The following is a 19,543-nucleotide window of genomic DNA, read 5'->3' as shown; positions in this document are numbered from 1 at the left end:
AATTTATTGGTCTATTTTAAAATTTGAATGGATTGTTTGCCTATGTATGATTTTGTAACTTTATGCATTGGTCATTTGATCATTTATGCAGATTTTTCAAATGTTGACACATTTTATTATATAATATCAAAAAAAAATCACATTTGGTTCTGACCCCATCAGAAAAGTATTTGGGAGCCATCAAGCTCATGGTAGTGAATAAAAATTCTCCAAAATTCTAATTTTCACTTGGAAGCTTTAGTTTTTTATTGACATTAACTGTTGCTTCTTTTGAAATGAAGTACTCACTTTTTCATTTTTGAGAAAATATTTGCCAAATATCCAAGTCTGATAATCAGTTTGTCAGCCAGTTGTTCTTTCAATATATAACGATATTCCATGAAAAAATTGATTGCTTTTTTGGCAAAAGTGCTTTTCTTCAAGATGACCATTGTACTTCAGTATGTATACTTTGCATTCTATCACAGAATATTAAAAAGTCATATCCAAGTGTTAGATTTAATAAATTAATAATTTTATTGCTCAGCAAGAAGACCTTAATGAATAAAGCTGGTGTTTTTTTGTTTTTGTTTCACTATGAGTGCATGTCAGTGAAGAATACAATGACTATTGGTACAGTTTGGTGCTACTGTCTGGATTCATGCTAAGATACTGGGAAGTTTCACCTCTTGAATTGCTTTTGCACCATCAGTGCCAATGTCAACAGAGTTGAAAAAGCAAATAACATCTTTTTTTTTTTTTTTTTTTAATTTATTTTTGGGACAGAGAGAGAGACAGAGCATGAACGGGGGAGGGGCAGAGAGAGAGGGAGACACAGAATCGGAAACAGGCTCCAGGCTCCGAGCCATCAGCCCAGAGCCTGACGCGGGGCTCGAACTCACGGACCACGAGATCGTGACCTGGCTGAAGTCGGACGCTTAACCGACTGCGCCACCCAGGCGCCCCGCAAATAACATCTTAAAATTGTTATAAATAGAATTTTTCTCTTACAGCCCTTCTGAAAGGGTCTCAGGATCATAGGGATCTACAGATGATCCTAGAATACCTGATAGCCTACCATATGGTAGGAAGTCAGTAAAAATTTTATAATATAAATGAGGGATTAGATTACTAGTTGAGTATATTATTATTGAATCAAAACTCTTTATTATAAAAATAAGTCTTTATTCTAAAAATAATAATAAATAATAAGGATTTTTCACTTTGAGGGATCTTATGAGAGGCAAAATAAATAATCATTTAATTAAAAGTACATATCGATATCTATCTTTACATAGAGCTGTGTAGACATTGAACTTCATGCACAGATGAAGTTTGTAAACATATCTTGTTTGGGGCACCAGGGTGGCTCAGTCAGTTGAGCATCAGACTCTTGGTTTTGGCTTGGGGCATGATCTCGTGGTTCATAGGACTGAGCCCTGAGTCAGGCTCTGTGCTGCGAAGCCTGCTTGAGATTCTCTCCCTCTTCTCTCTCTCTCTCTCTCTCTCTGCCCCTCCCCGTTCACTCTCTCTCCCTCAAAATGAATAAATAAACATTAAAAAATAGAAATAAACAGACCTTTTTTTAAGGAGTTTATAAACACTACAGATATACAGGGCATAAATGGGGCTGATATTGAACGTATACATTAAGTTGGTAAATATTGCCAAATTTGTAGAGGGATAATTACATTTTAGATGAGATATCATTAATGCTTCAGTTCATTAGGGAGAAAATTTAAAATTCTACTAAATGATGTTAGAAGTCATTTGAAGATCTGGGGGTGCCTGGGTGGCTCAGTCGGTTAAGCATCTGACTCTTGATCTTAGCGCAGGTCTTGACCTCAGGATCCTGAGTTTAAGCTCTGCATTGGGAAAAATTGGCCAGTTCTATGATGCTAAGTGTGGCTGGGGTACCAGCAACTCCTTCATACTTGAACACCGCCATTTTGGAGAACAATCTGGCAAAGTATTTGCAGATGTACCAATTATGTTTGATTATCCAATCACACTTCTAAAGTAAAAGGGAGAGAGAGAAACCTTACAATAAGAAACATGTAAGAGAGTATGTTTTTCACAACACTGTGGAAGCAGGGAATTGGAAACAACCTCGTTGCTTACCATTAGAGAAAGGAGAAGGCTGTGGATGAACACTGCTGAATATGACCCCGCAGTTAAAAACAACATCACTCTTAAAACATAATGCTTGGAGAAAATGGAAGAAAATACATGAGATCTATTTGCATACATTTTAAAATCCACACCAAAAAAAAAAATACTACTTATTTCCAAAGACACATTTAAACTTAAGAATACACATTAAATACATTAGAGCAGTTATCTGTTGGGGAGGGGAAGATAGGAGTGAAGAATGTGATCAGGGGAAGAAATCCATTTAAAATTGCTTTTTTGCCTTGCTCAGATTAATGATGATACTGTGCCATGAACCAGAGAGTTAGATTAACTCAACCTCTGCATTTATCACACCGTCTAAAACAAACAACAAAACAAACAAACTAGATATATATATTAGGATAGTAGCAGAGTCATGTAGTGAGTACATTTGGACAAGGGTAATTAGAAAAATTTGCTATCTACCTATGTTGTGATAATTCAAGTGTGTTAGCCAGAGAACTGTAGAATTGAGAGCTGAGAGAAAATCTCAATAGTTCAGACTTTTAGTTTCCTGATTGCAAGTATATCTGTTTCCTGCCAAAACCAAATTGATGTTTTGTCTATTTTTCTGTGGAAAAGTCATCAACAAAAGAGACTTCACATCTTCTTTTTATAGCTTATTTTAATATTTAACAAAAAACCCTATCAATAAATTCTTTCTTATGTCTGTACTATATTTTCACGGTTACTTTTAAGTCATTTATGAGAGAAGTTGGATAAAAGTCGCTCTACATTTTTCTTATGATAATGCCTCATGTATTAGGAGGCAATTATTGTCTCCAAACTAATTAATTCCAACTCCTTCTACCTGTTCTCATGGGTCTTATTTATTCACCGCTTTAATCATATTATTAAGCTATTCTGAACTTCCCCATTTCACGGCATCCTCAAGGTGAGGAGACATAAACTAGATGCAATACGAACTCCACAATGGCCCAATGGGTGCCTAATTGAGAGAGAAATTACTTCCAACTATTGCTATCATGAGTCCTTAAAGCTAATATCTAGTGGCTGGTAAATCTCATCAACCATTTTCTTTATGCATTTCTATTATAACAATCCCTTATATGTGTACATGTTATTGTTAAAAAGCACTATCTTAGTTTATCTTCCAACAACTCAGTAGTGACAGGAAAGATCTCCTCCTTCTCATTGCATAGATGAGTCATGTGAAGTGCAAAGAGGTTAAAGTAACTTGCTTGACGTCGCTGAGCTAATAGGTTCTGGGGGTAGAACTTCTGATTCTCAGTACATAGAAAGCATGCCTGATCTCAAACATGTAAAGAGCTTGAGGGGGAGGCATTATAGAGTAAGAAAAGGTACATTAATTTGTTGCCAGAGGATGTGGATTCATACCCTAGCTCTGGCATTGGCAGCCATGTGACCCAACAGGGATAATAGGCTGGATGTGAACATTATTGGTTAAGGTGTAATGAGCTCCATAAACTTTGATTTTCATGTTTTCTTTGTTCTGATGATTTTCATACATCTGACTTTAAAAAGTTATTCCCAAATAATTTTCCTTTGTTTGTCTGCTCCCACATCACCAGTGTATTCTTCTGGAAAATACGTTTCTTTCTGTTGTTAATAGTTGTTTGGTTTTCTTCCTGTTCACCTGGGAGCAACATTCCCTTGCTCCTCTTATTTTTAAGATATTTACTAACAACATTAGAAAATTATGAAACACATTTGTCCTGACAATTTTGTCCTCCCTTAGATTATAAAACAACGCAGTCTCAAAATATTTATAGACTATGAACCAAAAAGAAGAAGAAGAAGAAGAAGAAAAAGAAAAGTATGCAGTTGAAGATGGAGTGAATGATCACAGGAATTGAGGAAGAAATATTTTAATATCAATCTATCTTTTGCCATGTCTAATGACTTTTTGAACTTTTTTAAAAAATTTTTTTAAACGTTTATTTATTTTTGAGACAGAGAGAGACAGAGCATGAACAGGGGAGGGGCAGAGAGAGAGGGAGACACAGAATCTGAAACGGGCTCCAGGCTCCGAGCTGTCAGCACAGAGCCCGACGCGAGGCTCGAACTCACGGACCATGAGATCATGACCTGAGCCGAAGTCGGACGCTTAACCGACTGAGCCACCCAGGCGCCCCTGAACTTTGAAAAGTTAGCATTGGTGAGAGTATTGGTGAGCAAAATTTCAGAATATGTCAGTGATTCACTATTGCAATACTTTATTTTATTGAACCTAATTATAATACTTGTACACCAAATTTTCACAACTGAAGCGTCACAACATCTTCACAGATTATAAGCAATGCATAAACTTTATTTTTGCTTTGTAGGGGACATCTGGAGGTGTATGATTAATAGTCCTCTTCTAGAAAATGCCCCCTTTTCACTCACATAATTAAATTGGTCCAGGGCCTCTGCCCATGTTTCCAGTGTTTCCTCAGACTCAGTGATTCCTGGCTTATTATTTGGTTGTTCAGTATTTCCTTAGATTACATAAGCCAATTTAATTTTTCTGTCGCCTTAATATGGTAAAATTGATATCTCTTTTGCCATCCAACCAACATCTGCCACAATTATGGTTTACATGGTTAAGACGGTATCTGTCAGATGGGATGCTGAGCTGAGTAGACCAAGTGGGAAAATGTAGAGTAGGAATAAGGGGCTCCTTATTAAACTAGCAACAAAGAAAAAAAATCATGGGACATATGCATGCAAGAACTTTACCTAGTGAGTATTAAAGAATCTGTAGTCAAGGCATCAGCAACATAGTGTTGAAAGAACAACTAAGTAAACTGTCTGATTACTTTCTCTGCTTTTATAGATACTATGAGTTGTTGTTATAAAGTTCCCATTGATTATGTCCCAATTATTGCTCTTATTTTTTGCTTCAAGTCTTTAACTCTTTCAAATGTGCTGCCATAGCTGTAATATTCAAAAGGAACACAGAAGATCTGAGAACTCTTGCTTCAGATTCTGTCTCCCTCTCTCTCTGTCCCTCCCCCATTCCCATTCTGTCTCTCTCTCTCTCTCTCTCTCTCTCTCAAAAATAAATAAATATTTTTTTTAAAAAAGCAGGGGGGCGTGGCTTAGTCGGTTAAGTGTCCGACTTCAGCTCAGGTCATAATCTCAGTTCATGAGTCCAAGCCCTTCATCAGGCTCTGTGCTGACAGTTTAGGGCCTGAAGCCTACTTCAGATTCTGTGTATCCCTCTCTCTCTGCCCCTCCCCATTCACACTCTGTCTCTGTCTTCCTCTTTCAAAAATAAATAAACATTTAAAAAAAAAGATCTGAGAATACAGACTGATTTACAAAATGGCAAAGAAAAAAGTTGAAACATACTATATTTTCTCCATTCTAGTTTTCTGTCTTCACACTTAATACACCTAGAGTTGGGTTATATTTTATAGTGATATTTTCTTAAAACCCTGCCAGCCATCAGAGAAAGAAGGGGAAAAAAAACAAAAAACAAAAACAGTACATTGTCATTGTCTGTGCATGTGCCAACCTGTATTTAGAAGGAATCTGTTCAATCTTGTTATTTGCTGTTGAATTTTAAGTTAAATGGGGATCTTGTTTATGTGAAGTGAAAGCCATTAACTAAAGCATTGAACATCTATCTGTCAAAAGCTCCCAGCTGGCTTAAGAAAAGTAATTTTTAATTTACAAAAAAACCTATGATTTTACCCAAACAGAAAATGCAGGAAAAACACATATTCCTCAATGTGCCTAGGAAATTCTATCAAGCCTTAAGACGTTAAAGAGGTCAAGGTTTGGGCAGGAACTATGAAATGCAGTTGGTCACTATGGTATTATCCATAACTGAAAATACCCAACATAGTGCAGACTTCTTAGATGTCAGACATGCAGAAAATTTACTCTCAAATTCTGATTTGCTGCTGAAAGAAAAAAAAACCCTAATTATATGGATAAAATATATTGGCAAGTTAAAAAAATATCTTCATTTAATATAGTTTTTTTCCTCCTTAAAAGCTACTGTAAAATGGATGAGGTGTCTCAAAATTGCTGGCAACTTATAATTGAGGGATTCATGTGTTTTTTCTGTGCTTCCAACAGATTGCTAGTTGTGACTTGAGTATCTGTTTTTCAAATATATGGTTCTAAAAAAAAATGTGGTTGAATTAAATATACCAAGGTCCAATTGAATTGCTTAACAAATAATTTTGTTTTCTTTATCCTCTAAAACTTCTAGGACATGATTAGTTAATAGACATTGTAGATTGACGGTTCTGTAAGTTTCTGCCACCGTATTTTTAAAAATTATCTTTTAAAAAATGTTTTAAAAGTTTTTATAAGAGTTTTCCATCAGGAGGCCTACTGAAAACAATTGGTGATCATTAAATGAGTTCCACTGCCACTTTTTAAGAACTGTCATAGAAGGATGCCTGGTTGGCTCAGCCAATAGAACATGTGGCTCTTGATCTTGGAGTTGTGAGTTCAAGCATGTTGGGCATAGAAATTACTTTAAAAAAAAATGGTCACAGAGATTGGAAATTAATTGGGATTGAAACAAGAAGAAATCTCCAATTTTAAAATATTTGAATGTCCTGGCTCTGGAAAAATTGAAAACTGTATGCTTTGAAGCTAGTGATAATTGAGATGATAAGATCATTACTAAAGCAAACAATAAATAGAGCCTGCCATTACTGGTCCTTTTATATCCTTGTTTTTCTTCCGGTATCACTTAGCCCAACCAGCAATATTTAGGTGATCTTTAGCTCAGAGTTGCAACACTATTGGGACATTTTATTTTATAATCTTTTATTTAATTAAATTTCATAGCCTATCTAGAATTTGTTTCTATGTCAGGAATACATTGCTTTCTTAGATCTTTCATATTGTTTTATGAATAACTGTGTCATGATATGTTAAAGTCAGTATGACCTTCTGTAAATAAAATTTTCATTATGTAAAGATGTTTAATTTTTTAAAAGTAATCCAATACCTTTGTTTATCAAGACCTTAGTAAAAAGCAGCATGGAGTATTGTAGCTTGATACTAACAGATCAGATTCAGTTCCTTTGATCTGCCTAAGTTTCCACAGGGATGGATCTTAAAATAGTCCCCATATCATGCTAAGATATTGCAACTTGTCACTTTTGCCACCTGTGCCACCAACTGCCCACCATGTTCAAGGGAAGCCACATGCAAGCACAACCAGACTTTATTATCTTTATCGTTATCATGGTCCATAAAATTCAGAGAACACATTAAAAGCATTCCTTACAATCATATACTGCTTTTGAGATTATAATTGCTGGTATTAAATTTAGCTTTTTTCCTTAACTTTAACATTTTATATCAATTTTGCATAGATAAATGATAATTTCCTTTTAGGATAAAAAAATACTTCACCCAACACAATCAATACAATGGACAAACTTAAATAATGATTTAAAGTAATAACTTCAGAAAGAACATATATAAAGGATGAACTTTCATTTAAAGACTTGGCATTTTTAGAAATCAATATTCATTCATTCATTTACAAAATTTAAAAGAAATGTACTCTTTACCAAAACAAAGAAAGAAAGAGAGATTTCGTAGAAAAGTTTGGAATCTCTAGCTCTTTTTATTGTATGGAAAAATTGGCAAATAAGACATATCTTCAAATATTAATAATGCAGTAAAATACTTCAGTGATGAAAGGAAATACCTTGAAATATATTTTATTTTGGTATATTATTGACTCTGTTGTTATGAGTGACCTGCTTATTTGATATATACTGCTTAATTCTGGAGTTGAAATCAAAATGGGAAACTGCCAAAGAGAGAACTGAGTTTAAGTTGAGTCTGAGACATGGCATGAAAAACAACGAATGTGATTGGATGAAGAAATACTCTTTTGAAGGATGATTTCATTGTTACCCTTCTTTTTGCCAAAGAAATATCCCCAAGCATCAGAAATGAAGCTAAAGGGAGCTTTAGACAAAAGATAGTGCTTAATAAACAGATTCAGTAATAAGGAGGGGGGCGGTGCCTGGGTGCCTCAGTCAATCAAGTGTCCGACTTTAAGTCAGGTCATGATCTCATGGTTGGTTAGCCGAGGCCCCCATGGGTCCCTCTGCTGTCAGTGCGGAGCCCGCTTTGGATCCCTGCCTCCCTCTCTCTGCCCCTCACTCACTCACACTCTCTCTCTCAAAAATAAATAAAAACATTAAAAAACACACACAAGGAGGTGGACTTCTCTTATGAACATAAGCTTTTTTGAAGGTTCCACTTTGTTAGAAATGACATAGAAATAATAATACTTCCCCTATATAATGATAGACCGATTTATTACAGAGTAATTAAAATGACTAGCCTACATTTTGAGATTTAGTGTTGCTTAACTGGACAGGGAAAAGTAGCAAAGACATGGTTGACTGTGAGGAAGAAAAATGTGACTTTAAAAAATCATTCAAGTCTTGATATATAGTGCAATTAATCTTATCAAACTTGCTTTATGATTTAGCAATACATTGGTTAACTAACATCTCCTTGCTTTCACTTAAAAGGTTAACCATGTGGATAAGCAAACTTTTCTTTCTTTTTTTAAATGTCAGTTTCCTAGAAAGTTTTGCAGCTTTGAGCAAAAGTTTCACCTGAATATATATTTATTTACATGGTTTTAACGTGACAGAAAAAAATAAAAACCAAACACAGGAATGGTTATATTTTTAAGGCACAAGAAGAGCTGATTATCTTGGTGTTAAATTACCAGCTATAATTTGGGTTGTGTCAGGAGATCACTGGGCCAAAAAATGTCCACTCTGAGGCTTGAGTGATAGAGATTCTTCATTTATTCTCAGAGGATAATTTTATGGGGGTGTAATTCTATATTACTTTGACAGTACGTCTGGTTGTTCTATTGCTCCCCTCTGCAGTCAGACTATGTGAAGGACTCATCATTTAACACTCTCTTTGAGTATAAATAAAAGTTATGGATTCTACGTACAGAAAGTATAAACACATATACAACATTTGCATACAATTTAAAAATGTTCTTAGATTTCAAAGCACCTGTGTATCTGGTCCAGGTTAAGAAACTATTCGGCAATGATACATATGCCATGAACTTGCCTTTTCCCTGCCACTGAAGTCTATATATCTTCCATAATGTGATATTCTCAGCTGCCAGTAGGTATAATGCTCACTGGAAGATAGAACAGCAAAAGAGAGGAGGTTTGCCTGCCAGTATAAACCCCAGAAGGGTACATGCCAGCACACAAAAGGAATGAACAAGCCCTAAATATTATAGTCTGTCCTCACTGACAGCCCCAAAGAAGTCAAACTTAAATTTGTCTAATGTTCAAATTTTAGCTCTTGATTTTATGGTAGATTTGATAGACAAATGTATACTTTACATAAATAATTGTAGAAGAATTTACATCTTTCCTTGTCTAAATGGTTAAGAAATATGTCTTTATGACTTCTTAACTAATCAATATGGGGGGAAAATGGACACAAAAGAAAAAATGGCTGGTTTCCAACCTTTTTTTGCAAAAGCAGTACAGTGGCAAAGAAGAATTAGGCACAGCAGTTAAATCTTTTGCTTAGGTTTTTTTCTTTTTCTTTTCCTTTTTTTTTTTTCCACAATTAGGGAATGCATTCATCATACAAAGTCTTACTGTCAAATTGATCCCAATAGCTTACACTGAAGACCTTTTATGAAGCTGATGGGTAAAAATTGTATGAGTCAAGCACCAAGATGAATACAACAATGAAAAGCTTTTTTCTCCTCTCGGGGGAAAGTCAGATTTTTTTAGTGTCAAAGTTTTAAAATAATACTAAAAAATAAGCATAATGTAAGAGAGATAAGTTAGTCAAATTTGGGTGAGATAAATATTTTTAAAGTGGAAGAATGTACTTCTGCTTCCAGCCAAAATGGAATAGCAGGGACTGGATTTACTCTCCTGCCTAAAACAAATTAAAAAACTGAATAAATATATGAATTGTTGGTTTTCAAGAAATTGGACTTCGGGAAATGAGTGACAATGGTCGATGAAACAGAACACAAATGAGATGAGCACCAAGATTTCCCCCAGCTTATTGCCTATAAACAGACATGAAGTCTGGCTATCAATAAAAAAGTACAGAGGCGCCTGGGGGGCTCAGTCAGTTAAGCGTCAAACTCTTGGTTTTTGGCTCAGGTCATGATCTCACAGCTCGTGAGTGCAAGCTCCGCAGTGGGCTCCATGCTGACAGCACGGGACCTGCTTGGGATTCTCTCTCTCTCTCTCTCTCTCTGCCCCTGCCCTGTTCATGCTCTTTTTCTCTCAAAATAAATAAACTTAGAAAAAAAGTACAAAGCATACTAAAAAGGCTAACCGCCCCAAAACAATAACAACAATAACAACAACAAACCCAAAACAATTTGAAGAAATGGCAAGCATCAGAACCAGACATTCCAGGTATGTTGGAATTATCAGACCAGGAATTTTAAACAACTATGATTAATATGCCAAGGACTCCAATAGATAAAATAAACAGAATGCAGGAACAGATAAAAAATGTGAGCAGAGATATAGAAATTTGGTTCTAAGAAAGAATCAAAAAGAAATGCTAGAGACTGAAAAAGAAAAAATACTGTAACAAACATAATAGAATAGAAAACATAATAGAATATCCAAGGACTGTGGGACAACTGCAAAAGGTATAATGAGAATACCAGAAGGAGAAGAAAGAGAGAATGGAATAAGATAAATATTTGGAACAATAATGATCAAGAATTTTTCTCTAATGTCAGACACCAATCCACAAATCCAGGAATCTCAGAGAATACCAAGAAGGATAAAACCCAAAACTCTTACACCTAAACATATCATTGTCAAACTACAGAAAACCAACAATAAAGAAAAAATTCTGCAAAAAGCCAGGGAGGAAAAAACACCATACCTATAGAGGAAAAAATTTAATAATTATATCCAACTTCTCCTAAGAAACTATGTAAGTAAGAGAGTAGAGTGAAATACTTAAAGTATTAACAGAAAAAAAAATCTACCTGGAATTCTGCATCCTGTGAAATTATCCTCTAAAAGTGAAGGAGAAACAAAGACTTCCTCAGACAAACTGATATTAAGGGAATTTGTTGTTGGTAAATGTGCCTACAATAAATGTTAAAAGAAGGTCTTTAGCGAGAAAGAAAATGATGTGGGTTAGAAACTTAAATCTACATAAAGAAAATAAAAGCAGTGAAGAAGGAATAAATGAAGATAAAATAAAAAATTTATTTATCTTATTCTTAATTGATCTAATAAGTTTGCTCAAAATAACAATAGCAACAATGTATTTGATGATATATTCCTATGTATGTATGTATGCCTATGTTATGCATACATATAATTGTGTATGCTTATATATAAGTGAAATGTATGATGGCATACATAGGATTGATGGCATAATTAGGATTATTTTGTTATTATAAGGTATTCACACTATCTGTGAAGTTGTATAGAGTAATTTGAAAGTGGACTTGGATTAGTTGTAAATGTATATAGCAAACTCTAGGGCAACAACGGAGAAAAGTAAAAAAAAATACCTCTCTCTCTCTCTCTCTCTCTCTCTATATATATATATATATATATAATTGATATGCTATGAAAGGAGAGAAAATGGTACCATATAAAACGTTCAATTAAAGCCATAAAAAGCAGAAAAAGAGTGGAAGACAAAAATAAGAACAAAGAATAAAGACAAGTAGAAGAAAGTAACAAATATGGTAAATATTGATCCAACTGTATCAATAATCATTTTGAATGTCAGTATTCTAAATGCACCAATTAATAGATGGAAAGACAAATATAAATTAAAAGATAATTGGGAATTAAATATAAATTTAAAAACATATAAAGACAAATATAGATTAAAACTTAGTGGATGGAGAAATATATGCAGTGTGAACACTAATTAAAAAAGAACAAGAGTAGCTATATTAATTACAAACATAGCAGACACCAAAGCAAAGAAAGTTATCAGAGATAAAGATAGGCATTACATAATGACAAAGTCGTTAATTCTTCAAGAAGACATAACAGCCTTTAATGTGTATTCACCTAAAACAGAGTGTCAAACGACATAAGGCAAAACTGACAGAACTGAGAAAAGAGAGAAATAGATGGATTTGTTATCATGGTTGGAGACTTCAATACCCCTCTACCAGAAATGAACATATTCAGCAGGCAGAAAATCAGAAAGATACAGTTGGACTCAACAACACCAACAATCAATGACATAATTGACAGCTATATCCTATTTCATCCAACAACAACAAAATATACATTCTTCTCAAGTTCACATGGAACATTCACCAAGACAGACCACATTCTGGGCCATAAAACACACCTTAATTTAAAACAATAGAAATCTGGGGCATCTGGGTGGCTCAGTCGGTAGAGCGTCTGACTTCGGCTCAGGTCATGATCTCGTGGTCTGTGAGTTCAAGCCCTGCATCAGGCTCTGTGCTGACAGCTCAGAGCCTGGAGCCTGTTTCGGATTCTGTGTCTCCCTCTCTCTCTGCCCTTCCCCTGCTCATGCTCTGTCCCTCTCTGTCTCAGAAATAAATAAAACATTAAAAAAAATTTTTTAAACAATAGAAATCAAAGAATGTCTGCTCTCAGACCACAATGGAACTAAATTAGAAATCAATAACAGAAAGCTAATTGGAAAGTCCCAAAATATATGGAGATCAAACAACACACTTCTAAACAACAGAGGGATCAAAGAAGAAATATTAAGAGAAATTTTTTAATATTTTGAATTAAATGAAAATGAAAGCACAATTTATCAAAACTTGTGAAATGCAGTGAAAGCAGTGTTTAGGGGGAACTTTACAGCATTGAATGCATACGTTTAAAAAAGATAAAAGAGCTGAAGTCAACAATACAAATTTACACTGAGAAAACTGGAAAAAGATAAGCAAATTAAATCTAAAGTAAGCAGAAGAAAAGAAATAATAAGAATTAGAGCAGAGTACTCACTTCAGCAACACATATACTTTAAAAAGTGGGAAAGATACAGAGATTAGCATGGTCCTTGTGAAAGAATGACACACAAATTTCTGAAGTGTTCCGTAGTTTTTCACTATATTGTACACCGGAAACTAATATAATACTGCATGTTAACTGTATTGGAATTAAAATGAAAATGTAATTTAAAAAATTGTCACAGATTACATAAAAAAAGAATTACAGCAGAAATCAAAACAGGAAAAAATGGGATACCAATAGGAAAAAATCAACAAAATCAAACCTGGATCTTTGAGGAGATCAATGAAATCAATAAGCTTCTAGCCAGACTAACAAAGAAAAACAAGACACAAGTTGTTAATATGAGAAATGAAAGAGGGGACATCACTACAGATCCTATGGACATTAAAAGGATAATAAAGTAATACTATGAAAACTCTATTCCAACAAATTTGAAAAATTAAATGAAGTGGACCAATTCTTTGAAAGACACAATCTTCTAAAACCCACACAAGAAGAAACACAAAATCAGAATAGATTTGTCTATCTAGTAAAGAAATTGAATCCATAATTAATAACCTTCCAAAACAGAAAACACTGAGTCCAGATAGGTTCACTGGGTGACTATATCAAATATTTAAGGAAGAAATTATAATTCTTTACAATCTCTTTCAGAGCAATAGAAGCAGAGAGAATACCTCCTCACTCATTTTATGAGCCTGCACACTAAAACCAAAGACATTAAAGAAAACAAGACTATAAACCAATATCTCTCATGAACACAGATGCAAATATCTTCAACAAAATATTATTTCCTATATGTCAATAATTAACAAGTGGAATTTGAGATTAAAAAATACAATAACATTTTCATAGCACCCAAAAACATGCAACATGTAGGTATAAACCTAATAAAATGTGTACAAAATCTGTGTGAGGAAAACTACCAAACTGATGAACAAAATCAAAGAAGAACTAAAGAAACGGAGAGATATTCCATGTTCATGAATACAAAGATTCAATATTGTCAAGATTTCTTTTCTTCCCAACTTGATCTATAGATATGATGCAATTCCAATTGAAATCTCAGCAATTATTTTGTGAATACTGACAAACTGATTCTAAAGATTATATACAGAGGCAAAAGATCCAGAATAGCCCACACAATATTGAGGAACAAGAACAAAGTTGGAGAACTGAAACTACTGATCTTTAATACTTATTATAAATACACAGTAATCAAGACAGTGTGGTATTGGTGAAAGAATAAACAATGGACCAGAGCAGAGAGCCCAGCCAGATGAGACTACACACAGACCTTATACCCTTCACAAAAATTAACTCAAAATGGATCACAACCTACATGTAAAATGCAAAACTATAAAACTCCTAGAAGATAACATAGAAAAAAACCTAGAGGACCCAGTATGACAATGACTATTTACACTCAACACCTAAGTCACAGTCCATAGAAGAAATAATTGATAAGCTGGACTTCATTACAATTAAAAACTTCTTTGTGAAAAGCAATGTCAAGAATATGAAAAGACAAGCCATGGACTGGAAAAAAATATTTACAAAATATACATCTGACTACAGATTGCTACCCAAAATATACAATGAAGTCTTAAAACTTAATATGAAAACAAATGATACAATTTTAAAAATGGGCCAAAGACCTTAGTAGGCACCTAACCAAAGAAGATATACGGATGGCAAATAACTATATAAAAGGATGCTCAACATCATAAATCATCAAGTAAATGCGAACAGTGAGATACACTACACATATATTAGTACTTATGGCCAAAATTCAGAACACTGACATACCAAATGCTGGCAAGGATGTGAGAAAACAAAAAGTCTCATTCATTGCTGATGGAAATGCAAAATGGTACAGCCACTTTGGAACACAGTTTGAAGGTTTCTTACAAACAAAACATATTCTTACTTTATGACCCAGTAATCATGCTCCTTAGTATTTACCCAAAGGAGTTGAAAACTTATATCCACACAAAACCTGCACACAGATTCATAGCAGCTTTATTCATAATTGTCAAAACTTGGAAGCAACCAATATGCCAGTCAGTAGGTGAATGGATAAATAAACTGTTACATCCAGATAATGGAATATTAGTCAGTACTAACAAGAAATGAATTATCAAGCTCTGAAAAGACAGAAGAAACTTAAATGCATATTAGCAAAAGAAGCCAATCTGTAAAGGTTATGTGCTATATGATTCCAAACGTGACATTCTAGAAAAGCCAAAATTATGGACACAGTAAAAAGATTGATGGTCGCTAGGGATTGGAGGTGGTTGGGTTTGGGATGCACAGGCAGAGCACAGAGGATTTTTAAGATGGTGAAATTACTCTATATATCATAATGATGGATATATGTCATTATGCATTTGTCTGAACCTATAGAATATATGATATCAAGATTGAACCCTAATATAAACCATGGACTTCAGATGATTATGATGGGTCTATATAGGTTCATCAATTTGTAAGAAATATACTATTCCAGTGGGGATGTTGATAATGAGGGAGGCTCTGCATAATGACGGTAGAGGGTATCTGTGAATTCTCTGTACGCTCCTCTTAATTTTGCTGTGAACCTAAAACTGTTCTTAAATTTTTTTTTTTTAAAGAACAAAAACTGTATTGGATTATGTAAAATCCTAAGTGTATCCCAACTTCTGGTGTGATAAGTATAATGAAAAAATGTAGACAATTGTTGAAGCAGTTATTAGCATTAGTTGACCATTTTTGGTGTCACATTTAAGCAGCTTTAATTAAAGTGACTCATCTAACCAGCTGGTTAGATACCATAAGTGATGGTACTATATTCCTTTTGCTTGGAGGTGACAGAAATCAAATGTGATCTATATTAAGCAAACAGGAGAATTTTTAATATGGATATAGGATTTTCTCATCCAACCCAAGGATGGGAACTTGGTATCAAGTAAAAGAAGGAATTTGGACAACATCTGGTCTAGCACCTTTCACACGAAGGAAAATTTAGTAAATAGTAAGTATGATCAAGCAACTGGTTTGTTCAAAAAAGAGAGATGGTTCAGATGGACCATTCTGTTCTTGGATCACATCAAAGAATTTTTTTCTGGTCAATATAACAATAATTATATAAAACTGACACTTTTTCATGTGATATCACATTTAATTCTTATAACAACACTGAAAGGTAGGTGCTATTCCATGTTACAGATGTGGAGGATACAACTTAAAGAAGTTAAACGATTTGTATGTAGCTAAGAAGCTGGAAAGCAACAGTGTTAAGGTTTAAATTCTTTCTGCATCAAAAATCAATGTTGATTTTATTTCATATTGTCATGAAAAAATAAGTAAATTTCACTTTGGAAATTTTGAAAAAATTAGTGATTGCCTGTATCTGCTGTCAATTACATGCATCTTACACCTTGCCCAAATTTGGGGGATTTAGGATTGTTAAATTAAAGAAATATACACTTTGGGAACCTGGCTGGCTCAGTTGGTAGAGCATGCAACTTTTGATCTCGGAGTCATGAGTTCAAGCCTCACATTTGAGGTAGAGATTACTTAAAAACAAACAAACAAATAAACTTTAAAAATATATATGTACACTTGAGGACACTGTGGATATAGGTAACTTAGAGTTAGCCAGTTTTGATATATAAATCCTCTTTTCTCAAAGATTTTAAAATCTCTTCAAATATAGTCTGAAAGGAGCATTTAGAATAAACTTTGCAAATGCCTAACAGACTGGGATTTGGTTTTGTGAAAAAGAGGGAGATATTAGAAAACACCATTTTTAGTCAAGCTAGCATAGCATAGTCAGCATTCTGTCCTTGAGAGTAATGTCGAGAGATATAGGTATACTACACCCTGTAATGTTACCTGCAAAAAGCTAAAGACGTTTTCTGAAACATCTCTTTACCTCTTAATGGATCTGACTTTTATATATTAAGAAATTTTATTTTAAATGTTTTGAACCAATAGGGGCGCCTGGGTGGCTCAGTGGGTTAAGCTTCAGATGTTGGCTCAGGTCAGGATCTCACAGTTCCTGGGTTTGAGCCCCCTGTGGGGCTCTGTGAGGACAGTTCAGAGCCTGGATCCTGCTTCAGATTCTGTGTCTCATCTTTCTCTGTCCCTTCCCCACTTGTGCTCTGTCACTCTCTGTCTCTCAAAGGTGAATAAATGTCAAAAAAAATTTTTTTAAATGTTTGAACCAATAACATTACTTCCTTTGTCTTCTCCTGGAAATAACAAATACAATTTGGGGGTACAGTGAGAATTCACCGGTCCTAAATTTCTCCTCTTTCAAGCTTTAAGAAGTGCTCACAGGACACAACATTACTTATGTAGTATTCATGCCAAAAACTTTAATCTAACCATGAGGAAACAATCAGGGAAATTCAAATTGAGAAACATTCTGCAAAGTAATTTGCCTGGACTCTTAAAAAAACAATCAATGATGAGAAAGATGAAAAGCTCTGGCTGACTTTTCCATATTAAGGGAGAGTAGAGAGTTATGCCAAATAAATGCAATAAGAGCCATCTGATTGGGTTCTGAATCAAAAAAAAAAAAAAAAATACAAGGAAAGAAGGAAGGTAGGAAGGGAAGAATGGCAAACTATAGAGGACTTTGTTGGGACAATTGGAGAAATTTGGATCAGATTATATAATAGATAATAGCATTAATGTTAAATTTCCTAACTGTGATAATATAGGGTGATGCTGTAGGAGACACACTTTCTCTTGAGAGATATATTCTGAAGCATTCAGGGGTTAATTAAGAACAGTAATAAGAACAACTTGCTGGGTTCTGGAACTCTAGATCTTGATGAATAAGTTTGTGTTCATCGTACCCATTTTCATCCTAAAAGTTTTCAGAGTATTAATATTTTTAGTCCATTTTCTGGCAGACAACTTTCCGTATCTTTATGTCATTTTAATTGCCTTTCTCTAGATGGGTTGGCTTTGTGGCCTTATGATTCCCTTCAGGTATGGTGAATAGAACCAAAAAATATTCCTAACGCTTATGTACAGTACTATGGGATAATGCTTTATATTTCCAGTGCTCTTCCTTGTGACACTTTGCACTCATTTTTGGTACAAAAGCTTTTCAGGACAATGTTTTACAGGGAATAATGTAAAATTACTATAGATCCTTTTTCTAGCAGTTCATCTGGGAATCCTACCATTTGATATCATTGGTTTGGCCTTTTTCTTCCCAGAAAAGCTTAGGGTCAACTAAAAATTAGTCAATTTTAATGTGCGTTTGAATGCCCCATCATGTTCTAAAACATGAAAGTCAACTGGCTCCAGCACTGACTCTGGGGCATCAGCCATCAGCTTCTGTTCTTCAGAAACTTAGTAAAAGTTTCCCTTGCTACTGTTCAAATTCTCTTTACTAAGTATCGCTTGCCTATAGGTCAAAAAAATATTGATATTATGTATATATGTGCTTTATGTATTCTATACATATCTGCTTATACATCTAAGTGTGGTTTTCGTAAAAGAGGAATAACAAGAGTGTGAATTCAAGTAAGGGTATAGGCTGAAATGTAGTAAAAACAACATGGGCTTTAGAACAAGACTATTATCCCCTTAATCTCTCTTCTCACCTATACTGGCTTCTGACCTTGGTGGGACCATGGAAACTGTCTGGGTGTCTATGGCCTTCCAGGCTGGTTTTAAAAAGAATGCCTTATGCTTAAAGTAGGTCTTCTGTCAATATTAGGCCTCTCTCTCTTTTTTTTTTTTTTTTCCACTTGAGAAAGTGTGAAAGTATTAATAGCTTACATTTACTAGGTACTTATTATGTACTTAAACTGTGCATGAAAAGGGGTTTGCACATACTGATAGCACAAGAGTCAGAAGTTGACTGGTTAAAAGTAGGGGCTCCAGAACTAGCCTTCCTGGGTTCAATTCCTGACTTTACTAACAATTAGCTTCATGATTCAGGATAAGTTACTTCACCATTCTATACCTCAGTTCTCTTATCTTTAAAGTGGGGAGATGATAACAATATTTTCCTTACTGGAGTCTTGTGAGGATTGAATGAGATAATATTTGTTAAACACTTAGAGCAGTGTCTGATATATAATGAGTACTTAACATATAGTAGCTTTTATTATAAAGTGTTATTATCTCATTCAATCCTCTTAGCAGCCTGGTGGGTTAGATAAAATTACTATTCATACTATTTGTGAGAAACTGATCATAAGCAAGGTTAAATAATTTGAACCAGGACACTCAGTAAAAAAAACAGAATTAGGACTTGATTCTTGTCGGTTATTAACTACTAAAATTTCTCCTTAAGTCTCTCCAATCCAATTTCTTATGGGGATTGTTTAAACAGTCTGATATAGGAACTTGTCAAAAAGCTTGTTGGAAATTTAAATATAGATTTTTCTCTCTAAATCTCCTTAGTCATACTTATTTAT

General features: G+C 34.4%; 1 long non-coding RNA gene and 1 pseudogene across 1 annotated transcript in view; one reads left to right on the top strand and one right to left on the bottom strand.

Moving 5' to 3' along the window:
• Positions 1-19,543, bottom strand: part of LOC132667305 (uncharacterized) — an 84,599-nt gene that overhangs the window by 55,771 nt on the left and 9,285 nt on the right. The gene's annotated exons all lie outside the window — the stretch shown is intronic.
• LOC132668113 (U6 spliceosomal RNA) lies at positions 13,107-13,206 on the top strand (annotated as a pseudogene).

Source organism: Panthera onca, chromosome B2, assembly GCF_046562875.1.
Source record: "Panthera onca isolate mPanOnc1 chromosome B2, mPanOnc1 haplotype 2, whole genome shotgun sequence".
NCBI lineage: Eukaryota > Metazoa > Chordata > Mammalia > Carnivora > Felidae > Panthera > Panthera onca.
The sequence above is the reverse complement of the archived record's forward strand: the minus strand, read 5'-3'. Positions and strand labels throughout refer to the sequence as shown.